Below are 9,575 nucleotides of genomic sequence, written 5' to 3'. Positions count from 1 at the left end.
TCCCTTGAGGCCAATAATTTTGCCTAACAAAGATATTTGGCAAGAAAATCATTCCACAGTAACAATTTTAAAGATACACAGAAAGTTGAAAAAAAAAGTATCCAATTAAAATAACATGGCTTAATTCCCAAAAACTCATTCCATCTTTTTGTTACTCATCTAAAGGTCAGGAGTGTGGCTAAAGGCAGTTTCCCATGAGGCTATGAGCTTCCAAAGTGTTTCTAAATCCTTAGTTCAGACACCCTCCCTTTTGGGACACAGTACCATCCCCTCCCACCCATATTAAAAAAAAAACAAAACAAAACAAAAAACAAACAAAAAAACAACAACAAACAAATGATCAGAATGAGATGTTTTGTTTCCAACACTTTTCAAAGCTTTGTCCTGTGCTCTGTTCTAACTGAGCACGATGGTGTCCAACCACAAAGCAGGTGGCCAAGGAAAGATGCCCTCATCTCATTCTGAAAACGAGTTATGACAACCACCCACCCCACCCCAATATTTTGGGCCAACCAATTGTTATGATGCTGATACCCATTTGGAAATAATTTAGAATTACTTAGGTTTTCCTTTTCAGGGAAAACATTTTATGGTAAATGTATTCCATTTCTAAGAAAGTTTTTTCATGTTCAGAACATTAAGGGAGAGAAAAAAAACAGGCCCTGAGGCAGCAAGGTGTGTAACAGTCTGTGACTTATTACACAGCTCTATGACCAGGGGCTAAAAGCATTGAGGTGGATATTAAAAATAGGACATAGTTTTTATCCTAATGAACTACTGGGAAAAAACAAAACATAACCATTACTTTAAAAATTACTGGAAAGAACCTGAAAGACAATTTCCAATAGTAGCAATATTCCTTATTATGAGGAATTAAAAAGGAAAAAAAAGAAAAAAGAAAAAAAAAGATAACCAGGCTCTGACCTGGTCAGTAGGGCATCTTTCCATTAACAGCTCAAGCGAGCTAAGCACCACCCCCACTGCTGCCTCTCCAGACAGTACGGTGCTCAGCTAGTCCAAGTGCCACAGCTCAGCAGACGCTGTACTTGAGAATACTCTCCACGTGGTGTCTGTGCTTTAAGAGGGACTCATAGTCATGTGGCACCTAGCAGAGCAGTCCAAGGTTGGCAAGAGACTGCACTTTGTTGACTCACCCACATGTCCTCTGGCGAGCTAGCACGTTTGTTTATACTCCGTTCCTGCTGCTGATCTACATGGAGATCCCTCTCATCTCGCCAAAGGCAGGAAGGAGTAGAACTGCATCGGTACAAGGGCAAGATCTGTTGGTCAAAGAATTTTTAAGACCCCATTCCCACCCTCCCTAAAAAAGTGACTTCCTTAATTTGGTTTCTGTTTTGTAACCAACACTGACTGGACTTGCCTTTTGGGGTTTTGTACCGTGCAGCTCCTGCTACAGCTGTTACAGTCAGGGTTATATCTGGTAAGGAGGCATCTTTAGAAGTTTGATCCCCAAGGAATTTGGGACAGGTCACAAATAGTTTTGCTTTAGAACTAGGCACAGTCAAAAAGCAACTTGGAATAGCGGACTCCTTTATTCAGGTGAGTTAAGCATGGAAGCGTACACGTGACATACCTTGTCATAGGTTTAAGGTTTTCAAAGTGATGGAATATGAAAATCAGTTTGTTTTTTTTTTAATTTTGTTTTTTGCTTTTTTTGTTCCCTAGATGCCTCCTGACCTAGTATACTGGGTTAAAAGGGAATTAAAAACATTTTTTTAAAAAAAAAGTTCACTGGTTTTGATTCATCTCACTCCTTTTGCCTGGAGATCAGGCCAAACATCAAGCATGTTGGGAGGGGCACAATTTAAAGCAACACTACCCACCTAAAGCATCTGCCGGCAATTTACAATGCGAAAGAAAGGACAGACACGTGCTGCGCAGGCACGAGAATGGTAAGCAGCTTTCTGCAGCATGGAGTTAACAGCTCTCAGGGGTCGCCCATTCCCGCAAACATGTACAAGTCAAGGTGGGCAGAGGGCTTTCGTTCACTCACACACTACAGGAGGTGACCGCAGATAACTAAGCTCCACGACCTCCAAGCCTGCTGAGGCTGTACTGGCTGGTCCAGTGAAGTACGAATCCATGTTCACACTCTCTGCTCTAAGACTGCACTCCGTACACTTCTCATACTCCAAGGAAGATTAATCTTTGTTCCCCTTTGAGGAACTTAGGAAGTTCCTCAAACGTTTAGGACAGGAGAGCCAAACCACAGAGCTTCTCGAAGCCCTCAGGGACCACAGACTTCTGAAGCTTCCTTGCTGTCTGCTAAGACCGCTGCATGCACATTACAAGAGTAGTGTGGTGGCGCACAGGCGCCCTGGGCTTCTGGGCCCTTTTCCAACACAGGCCCTGCAGAGGTCTACTTCCTATAGTTAGAGGCCAAAGCACTTTTTAGAATTTAGTGTTGCAGAAAACTGAGCCCCTCTCATCTTTAGCTGCTCCCATAATCACTCTAATCCCTTAATCCCAGCAACCTTCATCCAAAATATATATATATGTATATATATATATATATATATATATATATATATATATGAACCCAGAAAAAAACTTATTTACAAAGTTTATACAAGTATACACATACAATTTTCTATGGGTCGCGCTTTGCCACAGAGGAAAGAGGGTCAAGGCTCCGACAAGTCTTTGCACCCAGTGCCTTACTGCTCATTGAAGCGTGTGAGCCAGGTTAGTGTTCCGCCGTAGAGCACAGAGGCTTGTCATATGGCTCCTGCAGTGAGAGGCTGCTCTTTCCTTTGGGAGCGACGATGGTGCGTCTACTCAGCCCAGAAGAAAATTTTACCTGGTTTTTTTTTTAAATACATGTATTTACAGTGTGGATGGACTGCAGTTGTGAATCAACTCCTCCATATAAAGAAAAGGAAAATGGCACTACCATCACTAGTCCACCTTCCGGCCCTGGGCATGAGTACTGGTAGAACAGGAAGCAAGACTTCAACTTGAAACCAAATGAAGAGGCAAAGAAATAAAAAAGAAAAGAAAATAGAACGTGACTTTGTTGATTCCTCGGGCTGTGGTAAAAGATGATATTCTTAATGGTCTCGTAGCGTAAGGCACTTTGCACAAATAAGTAGTAAGCTCTTCAGGCTTAAAAACGGATGAGTAACCAGGGAGAAGTTGAAATGCAGTAGAGTCGGCTATCGGAGAACTGTAGACAGGTGCGTGTCCACCAAGATTCTTCTCTTTTTAGGGTTTCTCCCTTTCTTTTTCCTCCTTCCTTGTCCCCTTTCCCCAGAAAACATTTTTAAAAACCAGCAGTTAGTGCAACAAAACGTTCAGTCAGCACACAGTGCAAACAAGGGAACAAAAAAGGTCCATTTCTTCTTTTCAGTTTTTCTTCACCAGTTAAAAAAAAAGAAAGATGTCTGAGCTCTTATATAACTCTTCATAGTTCCAAAATAAAGATGAAAAACCCACAAGGAGAAGAGCACCCCCCCCGCCCCAAAAAATGATGCGTCACAGATCCAAGGAGCCTTCTGTAGTTTGTCAAAGCGTGCTTGTTAAGGTTTCTCATCTTCTGCAGGCTCACTGTGGTATTCTGCCACATACAGGCTCTTGTCAATGTTGCTTGGGATGGGTTTGATCTCTGTCCCCAGCTGCTCCTCAATACTCTTCAGGTTGAAGCGATCATCATATGTGATCAAGTTGATGGCTAAGCCAAGATGACCAAAGCGACCTGACCTTCCAATCCAATGAAGATAGGTCTCTGCCAGCTTTGGGAAGTCAAAGTTTATTACCACATTCACAGCTTGTATATCAATACCTCGGGTAAACAGATCAGTGCAAACAAGATTGCGGCATAAGCCATTTCGGAAATCATGAAAGACATGATTTCTATGTTCCTGCCTCATTTTAGCATGGATATAGAAGCAAGAGTAACCCAGCTGAGAAATCTTCTTGGCCAGTAACTCAACTCACTGAGAAGAGTTGCAGAAAATGATCGACTGGTTTATCTGAAGCCTGGAGAAGAGTGTATTGAGGCAGTGCACTTTTTGGCGCTCCGTTACATATGCGTAGTACTGGGTCACCCCTTTCAGAGTTAGCTCCTCCATCAGGTTTATCTCGTAGGGTTTTTGCAGATGGGAATTCATAAACTTTTGTACACTAAGAGGGAAAGTAGCGGAATATAGTAAAATCTGCCTATTTTTAGGTAGTGTGAGAATAATATCCTCCATTATCTGCACAAAGTCCTGTGACAACAACTTATCTGCCTCATCCAATACTATCATCTGGACATGATCAACCTTTGCTACTCCTTTCTTGATAAGATCCAGGATTCTGCCAGGGGTAGCAATCACCACATGCACTGTATCGTCAAGCCTCATTATGTCATCCCGTAAATTGGTTCCTCCAGTGGTCGCCATCACTTTGGCCCCTCCCATGTGTTTGCTGACCTGGATGCAAATTTGACTGACCTGTAGAGCAAGTTCTCTAGTGGGAACAATCACCATTGCTTGAATATTGTCCTTCTTCAGGTCCAGCCGTTCAAGTAAGGGGATGAGGTAGGCACCGCTTTTGCCTGTTCCATTTTTTGCTCTAGCTAAGATATCCCTACCAGATAAAGCAATGGGAATGCTCTCCTCCTGAATAGGAGATGGTTTTTCCCAGCCCATTTCAAAAATTCCCATTAGCAACTCTCGTTTCAAACAGTAATCTTCAAACTCATTTCCTTTTGTGGAGGTCATATCCGAAGTTTTAATTCTTAGATCCTTTGGAGGAAGTTTTAAAGTCTTTTTCCAGTCATCACCAGGTTTAATGGTGGCGGCCATGCTCTGTGCTTGCTGCTGAGTGCCATTATTGATTGTGCTGGTGTTCTTCAACTGGTTCATCTGTGTTTGTGTCTGTGGGCCCCCTCCTCCCGGGCCGGCACTGGCCTTCACGCGGCCCCTCAGCTGGCCGTTCTGACTGGACAGACCCATGATAACAGGGTTCTCTGTCCTGGCCGTGCTCATGCTTTCTTAGCTGCACAGGTGTCTCTTTCAAACTTTTCAAAGTCAGTAGAGAAACTGTAATAACAGTTTATGAGGCTCTCCAAAATGAAGACATAAATAAGTCTTGCTCAATATATGAGTCCTTTATTGCAATTCAGGCAAGCACCTGTAAGTCTCTCACCGGTAAGCAGCAGTAGTTAACTTGCTCTCATGCAACGAATCAACTTTGTATTTTTTTAAAGCGCTCTAAAAGGCTTGAATTATATCTGAATTCACTCACTTCAATCTGCAGAGCTGAGGAGACCAGTGGGGAAATGAATGGTGTCCGGGGAATGTCGTCCTTGCCTTCGTCCCTCCTGAGCTGGGCTGGCCGGGGCCGGGCGGAGGGGACGCCTGCTGACTGCTGACCAGGGACGCTCGGAGGGCAGCCTGCGCCGGTCGGGAAGCTGACTTGGGGTGGCCGGGAGGCTGCTGCGAGGCCAGGGCGCACCTCCACCCAGGGACGTGCAGAAAAATTGGGCCTGAAGGGCCGAGGCTGTCGGCGAGGCAGCGGGGAAAGCGTGAACCGGGAGCCCGCGATCCATTTTCTAATATCTTTCTCAATTCTTTTTTTCAGAGGTTGAATTTCCACTGTATTGGTCTTTTGCCTCCTTCATTATGTTTACAGCAAAATATTTAATTGTCTTTGATGTCATTGTAAATGGAAGTGCATCTATGATCATGCTCCCTTTCCAAATGTATTTGTTTTGGTGTATAGCAAGGCTATTATTTTTGGTAAGCTGTTTATTTTTTAATCCCATCATTTTGATGAACTATTTATTTGTATTAGAAGTTTTCTTGTCAAATTTTTTGGATCTCTAATGTTTAAAATTTTATTATTTGTAAGTGGGGATAGCTAGTCTTCCTTTACTAATTGTATCTCTTTAATTTCTACCACTTACATTACTGGTCTATTCAGTGATCTTAACACAATTTTGAAAAAAAAAAGGAAAGATAATGACCGGCCCTGACCCATCCAGTCGGTCCAGTTATTCAGGGTTCCGAAGGGGCATTACCTTTGGGCCAATGGGGGGCGAGAGAAGAAGGAGACCAAGCAAGATTCTATTGTCAAGGTCTCATTTAATGGTGCGAGCTTTTCAGGTTTTAAGGCTTTCAGGAAGGGCGAGTGTCCTTTGTGAAACACAAAGGATAGAGGGAGGAGGGCATTCCAGCAATGATAGCAGAAGGTGAAGAGGTCATGCGATGGAGATGCCAGAATCTGGTATTTGCTCAGGCTGAAACATCCTGTGAATGTTATCTTTCTGTGCCGTAAATTCATGGGAGAGGCTTTTGTCCAACAATCTCAAGACTTTATGGCAGTCATCTTAACTGTGGCCATACAGTCACAAAGTTGCCAGGCCTAAATCCAATACGGATCCCTACATGGCCCTGCTTTGTTTTAATGAGATTGCTTAAAATTTTGGTTTTTTTTTTCTTTTTTCTTTTTTTTCGGAGCTGGGGACCGAACCCAGGGCCTTGCGCTTGCTAGGCAAGCGCTCTACCACTGAACTAAATCCCCAACCCCTTGGTTTTGGTTTTATTTATTTATTTATTTATTTTTTGGTAAAGCTGTCTGTGGAGTTTTCAGAGTCTTTATTATTTTTAGATATGTTCCTCACAATTTTATTTATTCTATGACATGAAAGCAAGTTGAACATTGTCAAACGATTTTTCTATATCTACAAAGATGGTCATGTAATTTTTGTCTTTATATATGTATATGGTTTTATTTAACTTTCTGTTGCTTTGTTGGTCTTAAATTCATTGATTGCTTTGTTTTTTGTTTTCTTCTATTTTTTAATTTTGGCTTTGATTTGATTGTCGCTTGCTGTCAATAAGTTTGGTTTTAAGTTGTTTTGGATTTTCTAAAGTCTTGAGTTTTGTCACTAAATCCATTATTTATGCTGCTTTTAATTTCAGTTTTTAATGAAGACATTTAGGCCTACAAACTTCTTTCTTTGTGTTTATTGTGTTCCACTGGTTTTATGTCTTATTATTTCATCTTCATTTTGTTCCAGAAAATAAATATCTGTTCCCTTGATTTCTCAATTATCACACTTATTCAATAATGAGGTATTTGATCTCCATATTTGTATATATTTGAACACCTTTGTTTGCTGGGTTTAAGTTATACCACATTAGATAAGAAAGATGGAATTATTTTACTTTTTTCTTTCAAACCCAGGATGTTTATTTCAAAAAACTTCTGTATGTAGGTGACTAGAATACATAGTCTTTACTGTTGGAGTAGCATATTCTTTAGACAGCTGTTGCGGTCAATTAATCCATTATTTTGCTTAAATCCAGTGTTTCTTTGCTTCTTTGTTTTTTTTTTTTGTTGTTGTTGTTGTTCCTCTTTTTTGTACAAATGTTCTATCTACTATGCAAAGTTTCAAATTGAAATCACTTGCTCTCATTGCACTTTGGTTAATTTGTGTTTTTAATTAGATTAGTGTGCTTATAAAATTGAGTGCTCATGACTCTGGGATTTTCTATTCTTTTCTATTATAATTGGAACAAGTATACTAGTACTATAGTATTTCTCTGATTAATTGATACATTTTTTAAATGAAGTGTCCTTCTTTGTACTTTCTAATTAATTTTACTTTCATAATTTGTTAGTCAGATATTAGAGATCGCAATATCCGATTGCTTATTGATCTAATATGTTTGAACATTTTTTATGTCCTTTCACTTTACTGTTGGAACTAATCTTTAAAAGTTAAAAGAATTCATTGTAGATAACCCATAGACAGAATTGTGTTTTAGTGTATTCATCAAGCCCATGTGTTTAACTGAGAAGACAAAGTCATTAATATTTAGAGTTATTAAATGGTACCTTCTATACCCAGGCAAGACTCCAGGGATAAAGACACCAACCTATTCACAAAACCCATAACCCAAAACCTGTCCTGCCTACAACATGAACAATAATGGCCAAGAATGGCCCAACTTGAGGCCCATTCCATGGGCGACAATCAATCCTTGACATTATTTTTTATACTCTCTTGTGCTTGCACACAAGACACTAATGTGACTATTCTTTGAGAAGTTCCATTCAGCAACAGATGAAAACAAATGAAGGTAACCTTAGTCAAACATAAGATAAAGTTTGTCAAGTCTTGTGAAAGAGTTGGGGGAAGGAATGAAGAACCTGAAGGGGATAGGGACACCACAAGAAAACCAGCAGTGTCAACTAACATGGACACTTGGGGGATGTCAGAGACTTAAACAATAACCAAAAGCAAACATGGGTTGGACTTCTACCTGCCACACATTTGTAAGAGATGTGGAGTTTGGTCTTCTTGCATGTCCTTCAGCGATTTAAGTCAGGGTTCTCCCTGAATCTGGTGCCTGCCTATGGTTACCATTCACTTAATCCAGCCTCCCTGTGTGGCCTCAGTGGGAGAGCATGCTGAAGTGATTTGCTCTTCCAAGGTCTGGTGATACCCAGGTTATTCCTCCCACTTCTCAGTGGAGAAAGTAAAGGTGGATGAGGTAGAGGATGTGGGCCACAGGACAAAAGGTGGGATGCGATTTGATGTAATTTGAATAAATAAATAAATAAATAAATAAATAAATGGAAAATAAAGAATGGTAAGTGTAGATTTCAGACATTTGGATTTTTTTTTCAGATTCGTATCATCGTGTGTTTTTTCTTTTTCATTAAATTATAGCTTCATGCCTGAAAGGCAGTCTCCAAGAGCTCTGACACACCTGACAGCAGAGGTAAGACCACCACTTCTGATTGGAGGGACCTGCCTGGATCCCTCAGGATACTGGAACTAAGGAGCAGTCTGGGACAGGATACTTTTAGTTTCAACTTGCAGCCCAGAGCTGACACTGTGACACAGCTCTCTGTACACAGATCCCACTGGGAGAAAGCCAGTCTCCAGGAGAGCTGACACATAGGATTTCAGGGTCAAGCTACTATCAAAGACAGTGAGACTAGATAATACCAGAGATAACCAGATGGCAAGAGGCAAGCACAGGAACCTAAGCAACAGAAACCAAGACTACTTGATTTCATCAGAACCAAGTTCTCCTACCAAAGTAAATGCTGGATATCCAACCACAGGAAAAATAAGATTTGGATTTAAAATAACATCTAACGATGATGATAGAGAACTTTAAGAAGGACATAAAGAAATACAGGACAACATAGGTAAACAGGTAGAAGGCCTTAAAGAGCATACACAAAAAACCCTTAAAGAATTAAAGAAATACACAAGCAAATAGAAACAATAAAGAAATCACAATGGGAGACAACACTGAAGATAGAAAATCTAAGAGAGAGATCAGGAGTCATAGGTTCAAGCATCACCAACGGAATACAAAAAAATAGAAGAGAACATTTCAGAGGCAGAAGATACCATAGAAGCCATTGACACAATCATCAAAGAAAATGTAAAACACAAAAAGTTCCTAACCGAAAACATCCAGGAAATTCTGAACACAATGAGAAGATCAAACCAAAGGATAATAGGTATAGAAGAGAATTAAAATTCACAATTTAAGGGACCAGTAATTATCATCAACAAAAGTATAGAAGAAAACTTTCCTAAC

At 40.6% G+C, this 9,575-nt stretch overlaps 1 pseudogene across 1 annotated transcript; it reads right to left on the bottom strand.

Moving 5' to 3' along the window:
• Positions 1-2,831: 2,831 nt before the first annotated feature.
• LOC100910413 (probable ATP-dependent RNA helicase DDX6-like) lies at positions 2,832-5,177 on the bottom strand (annotated as a pseudogene). Its single transcript, XR_015635420.1, has one exon. The product of XR_015635420.1 is annotated as a probable ATP-dependent RNA helicase DDX6-like (transcript).
• Between the last annotated feature and the right edge of the window lie 4,398 nt (positions 5,178-9,575).

The sequence above is a fragment of the Rattus norvegicus genome, chromosome 13 (genome assembly GCF_021556685.1).
Source record: "Rattus norvegicus strain SHRSP/BbbUtx chromosome 13, alternate assembly SHRSP_T2T, whole genome shotgun sequence".
NCBI lineage: Eukaryota > Metazoa > Chordata > Mammalia > Rodentia > Muridae > Rattus > Rattus norvegicus.
The sequence above is the reverse complement of the archived record's forward strand: the minus strand, read 5'-3'. Positions and strand labels throughout refer to the sequence as shown.